We start from the raw sequence: 12,531 nt of genomic DNA, 5'->3' as shown, positions 1-12,531 counted from the left end.
AGTCCCGTGTTGTAGGCAGCGGTGCGGGATCTCAGAGCGTCGCGGATGGTTTTATCCACCCACGGCTTCTGGTTGGGAAATGTTGTGATAGTCTTTGTCTCCACGGTATCATCCGCTAGTTTCCCGATGAATCCCACAACCGCTTCCGTAAACACGTTGACGTCATCGTCGGAGCTGTTTCTGAACATGCCCCAGTCTGCGTCATCGAGTGCGTCCTGTAACGCGGCCACCGATTGATCTGTCCAGCGCGCGACCTTCCTCTGAACCGGAACTTCCTGTTTCAGCCTTTGTTTGTATTTTGGCATGAGGAAGATGGCGGCGTGATCAGATTTGCCAAACGGGGGGCGGGATTGTGCCTTGTAGCCGTCCTTGACCGTAGTGTAGCAGTGGTCCAGTGTCCTTTCACCCCTGGTGGGGCAGGTGATGTGTTGATAAAAGTTCGGCGCTGCGCGTTTGAGGTTGGCGCTATTAAAGTCCCCCGTCACAATAAGCGCAGCGTCCCGGTGTTGTGTCTGGTGCTGTGTGAGTGCCTCATGCAGCTCGCATAAGGCGGTGACCGTGTCCGCTTGTGGTGGAATATAAACGGCACTTACAATGACCGATGTAAATTCCCGAGGTAGATAAAAAGGACGACACATGATGGACAGTAGTTCCAGATTTGGTGTGCAGGAGCGTGTGAGAGGAACAACGTTCGCACTGTTGCACCAGTTGTTGTTCACCATTAAACACACGCCGCCTCCCCTTGACTTCCCCGAGTCCCGTGTCCTGTCCATGCGGTGAACCGAGAAGAACTCGGCCGGCTGGATGGCGTGGTCCGGCACCGCTGGGTTCAGCCATGTCTCGGTGAAGCAGAGGAGATTGCAGTCCCGAATGTCTCTCTGGAACTTTATCCTGGCCCTGAGGTCATCAAGCTTGTTCTCCAGTGACTGGACGTTGGCGAGCAGGATGCTAGGCAGAGGTGTGCGGTGTGCACGAGCTCTCAGCCTGTTCCTGACGCCGGCTCGCTTCCCTCTAGGCCGCCGCCGCTTCCCTTTGTTCTCCCTCGAGATCTCACTCGGCCAGCTCGGATCCGGAGTTAAAAACTTCGAATTGTGAGTACATTGTATACCAATAGAAACAAGAGTGTCACTGTCATACCTAATGTACCCAATGGTGATGATTTTGCCGATTTAGAAACGCTGAAAACTAACTTAAAAAACAAAGACAAAGAAAAAGTTGTTAAGGGGTTCCGAAAGAGACTCAGGCGCAGGCCAGGGTTTTCCTTTAAGCGAAGGACAGTGCGTTTATTTACAGTGAACACATACACCAAGTGGCTATATACAACGTGCAGGGGAAACGGGTCCGGGTCGCCAGGGTCCGTGGGAAACAGGGTTGGGAGAAGGGTGTTCCACACTTTCTGTACAAAAAGTTCCCCCTTCAATCACTCCTCTCCGCATCGGGTTCCAAAAACGATCTACACAAAAAACGTCGGGTTAGCAGGATAATAATAAGAAATTCTCAAGGTGAAGGTTAGCCGAAACACAAGTCTAACTGACACTGATAGCTCAACGATCCAGCGAAGACTAGTGCAGACTCGCCATCTAAGTAGTGCAGTAATCAGCTGGGATCAGCGGCCGGTGTGGTGATGAGCAGGTGTGTGGGCCAGCAGCGGGAGCCCGCAGTGAGCATCGCCGTGGCGAGAGAGAGAGAGAGAGTGAGAGAGAGAGGGCGAGAGAGCAAACAAACCACAAACATATTGCCCAATAGAGGATTGACCATACCTTTTGTCCCACGCTGTATGCTGGAGCTGGTGTGCGGCGGCGATCTGCGGTCTGTTTGGTTCGGTCCTTTGTGCGCAGCAACGCCGTCCGTGCGGCCCGCCAAGCTTGTCGGCACCTACGTAGATGGGCCTGGACAGATGGTACAGAATACTCACCCTCGACAGAGGGGAAGAGAGGTGGCTGGAAACCCAGTGAGACCTCGAAGGGAGACAGACCAGTGGCGGAGGAAGTCAGACTGTTATGGGCGTACTCAATCCAGGGTAGTTCATCACTCCAGATGGACTGGTTGGAGGACGCTGTGCACCGCAACATTGCCTCGAGCTCTTGGTTAGCTCTCTCACACTGACCGTTGCTTTGGGGATGGTAACCGGAGGTCAGACTGACCTTTGCTCCTAATGAGGAGCAGAATTCCTTCCAGACGCCAGACGTGAACTGGGGGCCTCTGTCAGACACAATGTCTTCCGGGATCCCATGCAAACGAAACACATGACGGGTAAGCAGTCGTGCGGTCTCCATGGCCGTGGGAAGCTTGGGTAGAGCTATGAAGTGGGCAGCTTTAGAAAAACGGTCTACGATGGTAAGTATGACAGTGTTGCCTGCTGATTGCGGCAGTCCGGTTACAAAGTCCAAAGCTATATGGGACCACGGCCTGGACGGAGTCGGCAGGGGATTGAGCTGTCCAGCGGGCGGCTGATGAGACGGTTTATTCCGGGCACAGGTCGCGCAGGCGGAGACGTACTCCCGAGCGTCTTTAGTCAGAGAGGGCCACCAGAAATAGCGCTGGAGGAAGTTGATAGTGCGGTGGACCCCTGGGTGGCACGTAAAGCGGGCAGTGTGGGCCCATTGAAGTACTTGAGAACGTACTGATTGAGGGACGTAGAGCCGTTGGGCTGGCCCACCTCCCGGATCCGGTTCCGACACCTGAGCCTCCCGAATGGCTGCTTCGATCCCCCAGGAGATGGCGCCCACGACACAGGTGGCGGGGAGAACGGGAGCGGGCTCAGTGGTGTCCTCCGAGACTGAGAACTGACGGGACAGGGCGTCGGGTTTGACATTCCGGGAACCGGGTCTGTAAGAGATGGAGAAGTGGAAACGGGTGAAAAACAGGGCCCACCTGGCCTGTCGAGCGTTGAGCCTCTTAGCTGATTGTAGGTATGCCAGGTTCTTGTGGTCTGTCCAGACGAGGAAAGGCTGAGCCGTGCCCTCCAACCAGTGCCGCCACTCCTCCAGGGCTAGTTTTATCGCCAGCAGTTCCCGATCCCCGACATCATAGTTTCTCTCTGCAGGGGACAGACGGCGGGAGAAGAAGGCACAAGGGTGGAGCTTACCGTCCTTCCGTTGCGACAGAACCGCTCCAACCCCTGAGTCGGACGCGTCGACCTCGACCACAAATGGCTGCGTGAGGTCGGGTTGGATCAGGATGGGGGCTGAGGCGAATCGTTTCTTCAGTTCTTGGAAAGCTGCCTGAGCTTCTTTGTTCAACTGAAAAGGAAGCTTGGGAGAGGTTAGCTGGGTCAGCGGCAAGGCAACTCGGCTGAAGTCCCGAATGAACCGCCGGTAAAAGTTGGCAAACCCAAGGAAACGTTGCAGTTGGTGCCTATTAGGAGGTTCCGGCCACTCAACAACGGCTTTTACCTTCACAGGGTCCGGGCGGAGGTTTCCTTGGTCGATTATGTACCCCAGGAATGCAACGGTGGAGACGTGGAACTCACACTTTTCTCCTTTGACGAACAATCGGTTTTCGAGGAGTCGTTGCAGGACCTGTCTGACATGGGTCTCGTGCTCGGATTGGTTTCTGGAAAAGATCAGGATGTCATCTAGATAGACAAAAACAAAACGGTTAATGAAGTCTCTGAGCACGTCGTTCACCAGGGCTTGGAACACCGCAGGGGCGTTAGTGAGACCAAAGGGCATGACAAGGTACTCGAAGTGGCCGAGGTGGGTGTTGAAGGCGGTCTTCCACTCATCGCCCTCACGGATGCGAACCAGATGATATGCGTTTCGCAAATCCAGTTTGGTGAAAACAGTAGCCCCCTGGAGGAGCTCAAAGGCCGAACTGAGGAGCGGCAGAGGGTATTTATTTTTTACTGTGATGTTGTTTAATCCGCGATAGTCAATGCATGGCCGGAGGGTTTTATCCTTCTTTTCGACAAAGAAGAAGCCTGCCGCGACTGGAGAGGTGGAGGCCCGAATGAGGCCGGCAGCCAGGGATTCCGTGATGTACTTGTCCATAGCGTCTCGTTCTGGAAGTGAGATGCTATATAGCCGACTGGTGGGTAAAGGAGCTCCCGGGAGCAGTTCGATAGCACAGTCATAGGGTCTATGCGGAGGAAGTGACTGGGCGCGGGCCTTTTGAAACACCTCAGCTAGGTCGTGATAAACAGAGGGCACATTAGTTAAATCAGCTGATTTCAATACCCCAGGAGAGGGCGTTTCAGTGCTTGGAGGCGAGGCTGCTTTAAGGCAGGTCATGTGGCAGTCCTCCCCCCACCCAGTGACACGCCCCTTTAGCCAATCTATGTGAGGGTTGTGCTGTTGTAGCCAAGGATGGCCGAGAACTAGTGGAGTGCGAGTTGCTTTAAACACCAAAAAACAGATTTCTTCAGAATGATTGCCAGAGAGGGTGAGCTCGACAGGCTCCGTCACCAGAGTGATGTCTGGAAGGCGTTGACCTGACAATGCCGTAACACGTAATGCATGAGGCAGGGGCTCCAATAGAAACCCAAGTTGCCGGGCTAACTGACAGTCAATAAAGTTTTGTTCCGCCCCAGAGTCGATTAACACCGATAGGGAGCGGCTCTTAGAGTGAATGGAAAGCGTGGCCGGTAGTGTTAAACGGGGAGGAGCTTCTTCCTGGCTCAGCTCGCCCACCAGTACTCCTACCATCACTGGCGGGCGCGCCCTTTTGCCCGCGAAGGGCAGGTAGCCACAACATGTCCCCTGTGACCACAATAGAGGCACTCACTGGCGGTAATCCGGCGCTGACGCTCCGCCGCGGTGAGATGGGAGCCGCCCAGCTGCATGGGTTCCTCTCCGTCCCCGCTCTCGTGAGTCCGGGAGGGGCCGGCATCCGCCATGGCGCCGGTGCCAGAGACTCCCGCAGCCTCATGGAGGTTGTAGTTCCGCTGCGACCGGCGAGCCCGTAACCGCTCATCCACCTTAATGCACAGGGACATTAGCTCATTAAAGGAGGCAGGGAGATCACGCATGATTAGCTCGTCCCTTAATTCTTCTCTGATATTGTTCAGCAACGTGCTCCGTAGCGCCTCCTGATTCCACCCTGCCTCTTCTGCCAGAATCCAGAAGTCGATAGCGTATTCAGACATGCTTCTCCTACCTTGTTTGAAGTTGAGGAGACGGAGAGCAGCGGCCTCTGCCCCGGTGCCTGGGTTAAACACATTCTTAAATTTGGAGAGAAAGTCAGCGTAGGTGATGACAGGATCAGAGTTTAACACAACCTGGGCCCACTTTAGTGCACGGCCCCTCAGAAATTGAACTAAATAAGTGATCTTCGCCCCATCGTTGCTATGAAAACGCTGCAGCTCGCGAAACGTCAGAGACACCTGAGCCAAAAATCTGGCACATTTGTCAGACTCACCCGAGAATGGTTCCGGTGTGGGTAAAGGTCCGTCAGACGGCGTACCGACCCGCGGTGAGCTACCTGACGCTACGGCGGGCGGTGCCGCCTGGGGAGCCGGGCTGGGCGGCTGGGGATTCCCTGGTTGCGCATTTCCCTCCAGCGGTATTAACTGCGCCACCGCCAGGGTCAATGCGGCGACATCCTGCCGTAGCTGCCCGAGCATTTGTTCATGGCGGGCCAGCGCGGCTTCCTGGGCGGCCAGAGCCCGGCCCACGGGGTCCTGTCCTGCTGAGTCCATAATGGCTGGATCGTTCTGTTAAGGGGTTCCGAAAGAGACTCAGGCGCAGGCCAGGGTTTTCCTTTAAGCGAAGGACAGTGCGTTTATTTACAGTGAACACATACAGTGGGGCAAAAAAGTATTTAGTCAGCCACCGATTGTGCAAGTTCCCCCACCTAAAATGATGACAGAGGTCAGTAATTTGCACCAGAGGTACACTTCAACTGTGAGAGACAGAATGTGAAAAAAAAATCCATGAATCCACATGGTAGGATTTGTAAAGAATTTATTCGTAAATCAGGGTGGAAAATAAGTATTTGGTCAATAACAAAAATACAACTCAATACTTTGTAACATAACCTTTGTTGGCAATAACAGAGGTCAAACGTTTACTATAGGTCTTTACCAGGTTTGCACACACAGTAGCTGGTATTTTGGCCCATTCCTCCATGCAGATCTTCTCGAGAGCAGTGATGTTTTGGGGCTGTCGCCGAGCAACACGGACTTTCAACTCCCGCCACAGATTTTCTATGGGGTTAAGGTCTGGAGACTGGCTAGGCCACTCCAGGACTTTCAAATGCTTCTTACGGAGCCACTCCTTTGTTGCCCGGGTGGTGTGTTTTGGATCATTGTCATGTTGGAAGACCCAGCCTCGTTTCATCTTCAAAGTTCTCACTGATGGAAGGAGGTTTTGGCTCAAAATCTCACGATACATGGCCCCATTCATTCTGTCCTTAACACGGATCAGTCGTCCTGTCCCCTTGGCAGAAAAACAGCCCCATAGCATGATGTTTCCACCCCCATGCTTCACAGTAGGTATGGTGTTCTTGGGATGCAACTCAGTATTCTTCTTCCTCCAAACACGACGAGTTGAGTTTATACCAAAAAGTTCTACTTTGGTTTCATCTGACCACATGACATTCTCCCAATCCTCTGCTGTATCATCCATGTGCTCTCTGGCAAACTTCAGACGGGCCTGGACATGCACTGGCTTCAGCAGCGGAACACGTCTGGCACTGCGGGATTTGATTCCCTGCCGTTGTAGTGTGTTACTGAGGGTGACCTTTGTTACTTTGGTCCCAGCTCTCTGCAGGTCATTCACCAGGTCCCCCCTTGTGGTTTTGGGATCTTTGCTCACCGTTCTCATGATCATTTTGACCCCACGGGATGAGATCTTGCGTGGAGCCCCAGATCGAGGGAGATTATCAGTGGTCTTGTATGTCTTCCATTTTCTGATGATTGCTCCCACAGTTGATTTTTTCACACCAAGCTGCTTGCCTGTTGTAGATTCACTCTTCCCAGTCTGGTGCAGGTCTACAATACTTTTCCTGGTGTCCTTCGAAAGCTCTTTGGTCTTGGCCATGGCGGAGTTTGGAGTCTGACTGTTTGAGGCTGTGGACAGGTGTCTTTTATACAGATGATGAGTTCAAACAGGTGCCATTCATACAGGTAACGAGTGGGGGACAGAAAAGCTTCTTACAGAAGACGTTACAGGTCTGTGAGAGCCAGAGATTTTCCTTGTTTGAGGTGACCAAATACTTATTTTCCACCCTGATTTACGAATAAATTCTTTACAAATCCTACCATGTGAATTCATGGATTTTTTTTTCACATTCTGTCTCTCACAGTTGAAGTGTACCTCTGGTGCAAATTACTGACCTCTGTCATCATTTTAAGTGGGGGAACTTGCACAATCGGTGGCTGACTAAATACTTTTTTGCCCCACTGTACACCAAGTGGCTATATACAACGTGCAGGGGAAACGGGTCCGGGTCGCCAGGGTCCGTGGGAAACAGGGTTGGGAGAAGGGTGTTCCACACTTTCTGTACAAAAAGTTCCCCCTTCAATCACTCCTCTCCGCATCGGGTTCCAAAAACGATCTACACAAAAAACGTCGGGTTAGCAGGATAATAATAAGAAATTCTCAAGGTGAAGGTTAGCCGAAACACAAGTCTAACTGACACTGATAGCTCAACGATCCAGCGAACATATTGCCCAATAGAGGATTGACCAGCGGGGCACAGGGACCATGACAAAAGTGGTCGGAGCAGTCGTGACGGCAGCCGACCTCACCAGCGCCATCTTACTCACTATGTTATATTGATTATATTTCTGCTCTTTCTGAGTTACCTGACCTCCGCTCCAGTCCTTCCTGGTTTGGCTGAGGGTGGAGCTGGTTTAAATGCAGAAGCCAATAAAGTGGACTGGACCATCTATTGTGATCATGCAGGGGGAATGGGGTTCTTCTTGAATGATGGTTAGCTGTAATCTCTTTAGTTTTCACCTTTGGTGTATATAATGGTTTATTCATTTGCTATATAACTGGAGCTGTTTCTCATTTGGGCAGGTCAGTTTGTTGAGTTATGTTTTTGTTAAGTGGCTTTTGAGTAGTGTTCTGTTAGTTAACCTCTTTTATGGGCCCACTTGGTTCTTAAAAACTTTATTTTTGTTATTTTGAATTTTTGTAATCATCTTGTCCTTTTTGGGGGTGTAATAAAACCCATTTTTGAAGATTACATTTGTGCCTGTGTGTTCCTGGCTGCTTGGATCATGACAACAAGTAATGGGAGTAAGAAACATTTTTAAATATCTCTGTATAGCCTTATTATCACTTTAGATCAATCTATTAAGAGATCAGAGGTCAAATGTACCATGATATTTCTAATCTTTATGTGACACTTTTTATATGTTGACATTACAGGTGTGTAGAAATCATAATTTCTATGTTATAAGGCTTTTTTTTTCTTCTTCAAATTTTTAACCAATAACAGTATTGTGGCATGGTGGTTATGCCAGTACTCTTACTCTTGCCGCACAGCACGAAGGTCCTCAGTTCAATTCCACCATCAGGCCGGGGTCTTTCTGCGTGGAGTTTGCATGTTCTCCCCGTATTTGCGTGGGTTCTTCCTGGGTACTCTGCCTTACTCCCACAGTCCAATGACATATAGGTTAATTGATCAATCTAAATTGCCCATAGGTGTGAATGTGAGTGCGACTGGTTGTTTGTCTCTGTGTGTTAGCCCCCTGACAGACTGGGGACCTGTCCAGAGTGTACCCTGCCTCTCGCCCTATGACAGCTGGGATGGGCTCCAGCGCCCCTGAAAAAATGATAAGCGAATGGATGGATAACCAATAGCTTATTAAGTAGACCTTGGTGGATGTAAGCCAAGTTTTAATAAATTGTCAACACGACCCAACTCTGCACCCCTACAAAGTGTAATCCGAATTCTCCAAAACATTTTGCCTTATTGTATTTTCAGACAGAATGATTCTCACGTAAGCGCGCAGGTAAACACTATCAAAAACATATCATCCGTGGTGGCAGTAATCAGGAAGGGGGCAAATACTTTTTCGCAGCACTGCATCTTCATTAGTATTTGCATTAGTTTCCCCCTCCTTGTCTTTGTGATTCTTTGTCTCATTCTTGTTAAGTGTTAGCATTTACGCTCATGGTATACTGAGTTCATGGTCAGTTCCTTAACTGCAAGGTGATCCCTCTCCCACCATGCTTGTGAATTTTGGCCAAACATCTCCACGTTGGTCTGTCCAAAGGTTTTGTGGTTTAATTCCTCATCTGTGTGTCATGGGGCTCTTTGTGCCTAAATCGTCCTGTCTTCTCCTCTGTTTTTGAGTATCTATTATACTCCCCAGCTGTGCCCCAATCCCCCGCTCCTTGTTTCTGTGAGAATTTGGTTTTTGCATTTAATATTTGGTGTATTTTGATCAGCCTCAATAAATGACTGACTTTTTGTTAAGTTTGAATCCCATATTTGGATCAAAACTCTGAATCTCATGTCTTTGGGACAAAGAGCATTTTAAATTTTGTGCTTCCTAGCAATTTCTGACAAAATAATGGACTGATGCAAACATTTCATTAAAGATATGAAAGGTATAACATGCTAAAGGTAAGAGGAACTAGACAAATAGTATGCAATGTGTTTACTTCAATTAGCATTTAATACATATAAAGCAATTTATTTTGGTACACATCTAAGTAGATTGAAGTTTTTTCATGTTGACCTACGTACATTGTTTGAAGAAGACATTTATTTGTCATCTGAACATGACAGAACCACCTTGGCATTAGACTGTCAGAAAACTGCTGCCCAGTGATTTTCATAACCTTTCCATAACTCATTTGGCTATGATCTCCTAATCTGTTGATGTTATCAGTGAATATATTACCTTTCCAAGGGCTGAAGGATTGCTCCGCCATTCTTGCTTATGCTTCACATTCCTCATGGTTGACTGACTGACCCGCTGATGGCACTGAAGTAAGAACAATCTGTGTATTAGGACTGGATGCAGTACACATGGGTAGATCCTGTGCGATTTCTCAAATGATTAGCAAGTAGGCAAGTCATCGGTTAAAGCACAAAAAACATCCCAAATGCTTGCTCATAAATGGTATTTCAAAAACACGATTCAGTCTCTATCAGCCACCTGACTCAGCTGGTCAGCTAATAGTAGCACTTGCCAATTTTAATCTAATGTCTTTTTTGTGTTCACTTTTGCACAAATGAAAATGTTTTGTTTGATATTGTTTAAAACCTGATTAGATGGGTTGTTATATATTTTTGAACAATAGAAATATCATTATGGGTGTGAGTGGGTGATGGTGGTTAATTTCTCTTTGTGATGAATTTTATTGCTTTCAAGATCTCATTCTCTGACCTCACTGAAGTGATTGTATCTGATAATGCCATTAACCACTGCCCTGCAATTCTCCAGAGAACAATCAGGCCACTAGAATAGAAAATACTTTGATTTCTGAAAGAGGTGTGGATTTTTCTCAGTCCTGATTTATCAAAGGAGAAGATTGACTGCACTATATTTGCCTCTAAGTAACTAAATCATGCATTGATCTGTCCACACCTGCTAAGCCTTTCATTAGTATGCCAATGGCTGATGGAAAGAACGAGAGTAAAATTAATTGGTAATAATAAAAGACTCACTGATGTTTCATAAGCCCTTTTGTCATACGCCATTTGTTGTTGTAAACAGCAATAGAGCAGGGCATAAAACTATTCCTTTGATATTTAGCCATTATACAACACTGTGAAATCGTCTTTAGCCACCCCTCATTTCTTTAGATTTTGATGGGAAATGGGTTATCTACTGAAACATGCAAACATGAATGGAAACAGACTATATAGGGTGACTGCAGAGTTCTGAAAAATACAGTTCTACAATTCTAAAAAGCCTGAAAGTCAATTTGTCACCTTTACTGTTCAATGCACCCCGAACTCTTAGAGCCATGCTTTCTTGTCATTTGTTAAGTAGTCTTCAGGAATCATTCTCCCGGGTTCTTGTAGGACATTTAAAGCTCATCTTTGGATGTTGGCTGCTTTTTGTTCTGTTCTCTGTCACAGTGATCCCACTCTTGCATCAATAGCGCTAAGGTCTGGGCTGTGGGAAGGCCAGTCCATGACTGCTAGTGTTCCACTGTGTTTTTCTATCCAGGTGTGCTTTTACTCTACTGGCAGTGTGTTTGGGATGATTGTCATGATGAAAAAATGAAACTGAATAGTATTGCATATTGGATAAAAATCAGAAACTGCTTTTCTGCATTTATAATACCATCAATTTTGACAAGATCCACAACACCACTGGCTGAAATGCAGCCTCAAACCTTTACTGATTTACTTTACAGATGGTCATAGACACTATTGTACCTCACTGTACTCCTGACCTTCTACTATGCACTGGCAACATGGATCAACAGAAGGGCCAGATGCATCTCTTAGGGTCTGTGTCAGGTCTCTGCAGGATTTCTTTCCTATGTCTTAAGGACATGACTTTCACATACTGTTCTACATGCCATGCAGATATATGCAAAGTTTGCTAAGCAAAGTAATAATCTGAACATAGTAATGTAGCAAATATTACACCTGCTAAACATCAGTATGTTCATCACATGCTGCTATGCTGATGTTAAAGCTAGCATTTTTACTCAGTGTTCTTTAGTCTGTGACTCTTTGTAGCTTCATTTAAATCATTTTGAGGTACATCTTAAGCGCGAGAGGTGTTACACAAATACATTCCACTGTTGTTAGTATTATATTATTATGTTGTCCTTGTCTCATAGGCCATCTCAATTACACATACAACTTTTGGCAGAAATTGATGTTGACAGTACATAGATGATGCAAAGGCAGAAAGTAAAGACATTTTGTGCAGCCAATATAAAATCTACGCATACTACTTCACCCAAATCTGCTTGCATCTTCTTTCTCTGTCGCTCCCTCGTACTTTTATCTATGTTTCTGTCTGCTGGCACAGTCCAAGGTGCCCAGTCTTTATCCCCATCTATGCAACAATAAATCTGCTCTGCCACAGGAACTTTAAAGTCCCCAGGTGAGAGCTGCGAAAGGAAGGCCCTCCTATCAGAGAACAGCCAAGCATATAGTGGACAGTGTCATCTCTGGGATTAAAAACTGCTGCATCCACTGTTCCCCTGGCCCATTGACTGATGGATAAAGCCTTGGACTTCACCTTATTGAAAGAAGGAGAGAGCGCCCGGGGAGCCATGAAATCCATAGACCCTTCTTTAAATGGGTTTGTAAGAGGCTTCCGCCTAGCAAACCACGGCTGAAAGAGCCCATTAAATAAAGCCCAGCTCCTCGCCGAGGAGCTGGGGCAGATTCATCAGAGAGAAGAAGGCAAAGATAATGATTGCTCATGGCCAGATGTGAGACGTTGGCTCCACTCACATGCCACGTGGGACAAAGTCAGTAACAGCAACAGACACACAAACAGTCTTTTCGAACTCATCTCTAGCTGAGAATTGTGTTTGCAGAAGCAGCTACATGCAGACAGACATATGGACACACAATATACCCACAGATCTGAGATATACAGAAGAGAATGGGGTTGGATATTTTTTTCTTAAGCAGTCTGAAAGTGTTTTATTA

This window comes from Diplotaxodon limnothrissa, linkage group LG7 (assembly GCF_057381915.1).
Source record: "Diplotaxodon limnothrissa isolate DT_005_m linkage group LG7, D_limnothrissa_male_GT1.1, whole genome shotgun sequence".
Lineage (NCBI taxonomy): Eukaryota > Metazoa > Chordata > Actinopteri > Cichliformes > Cichlidae > Diplotaxodon > Diplotaxodon limnothrissa.
This window is presented reverse-complemented; position numbering follows the sequence as displayed.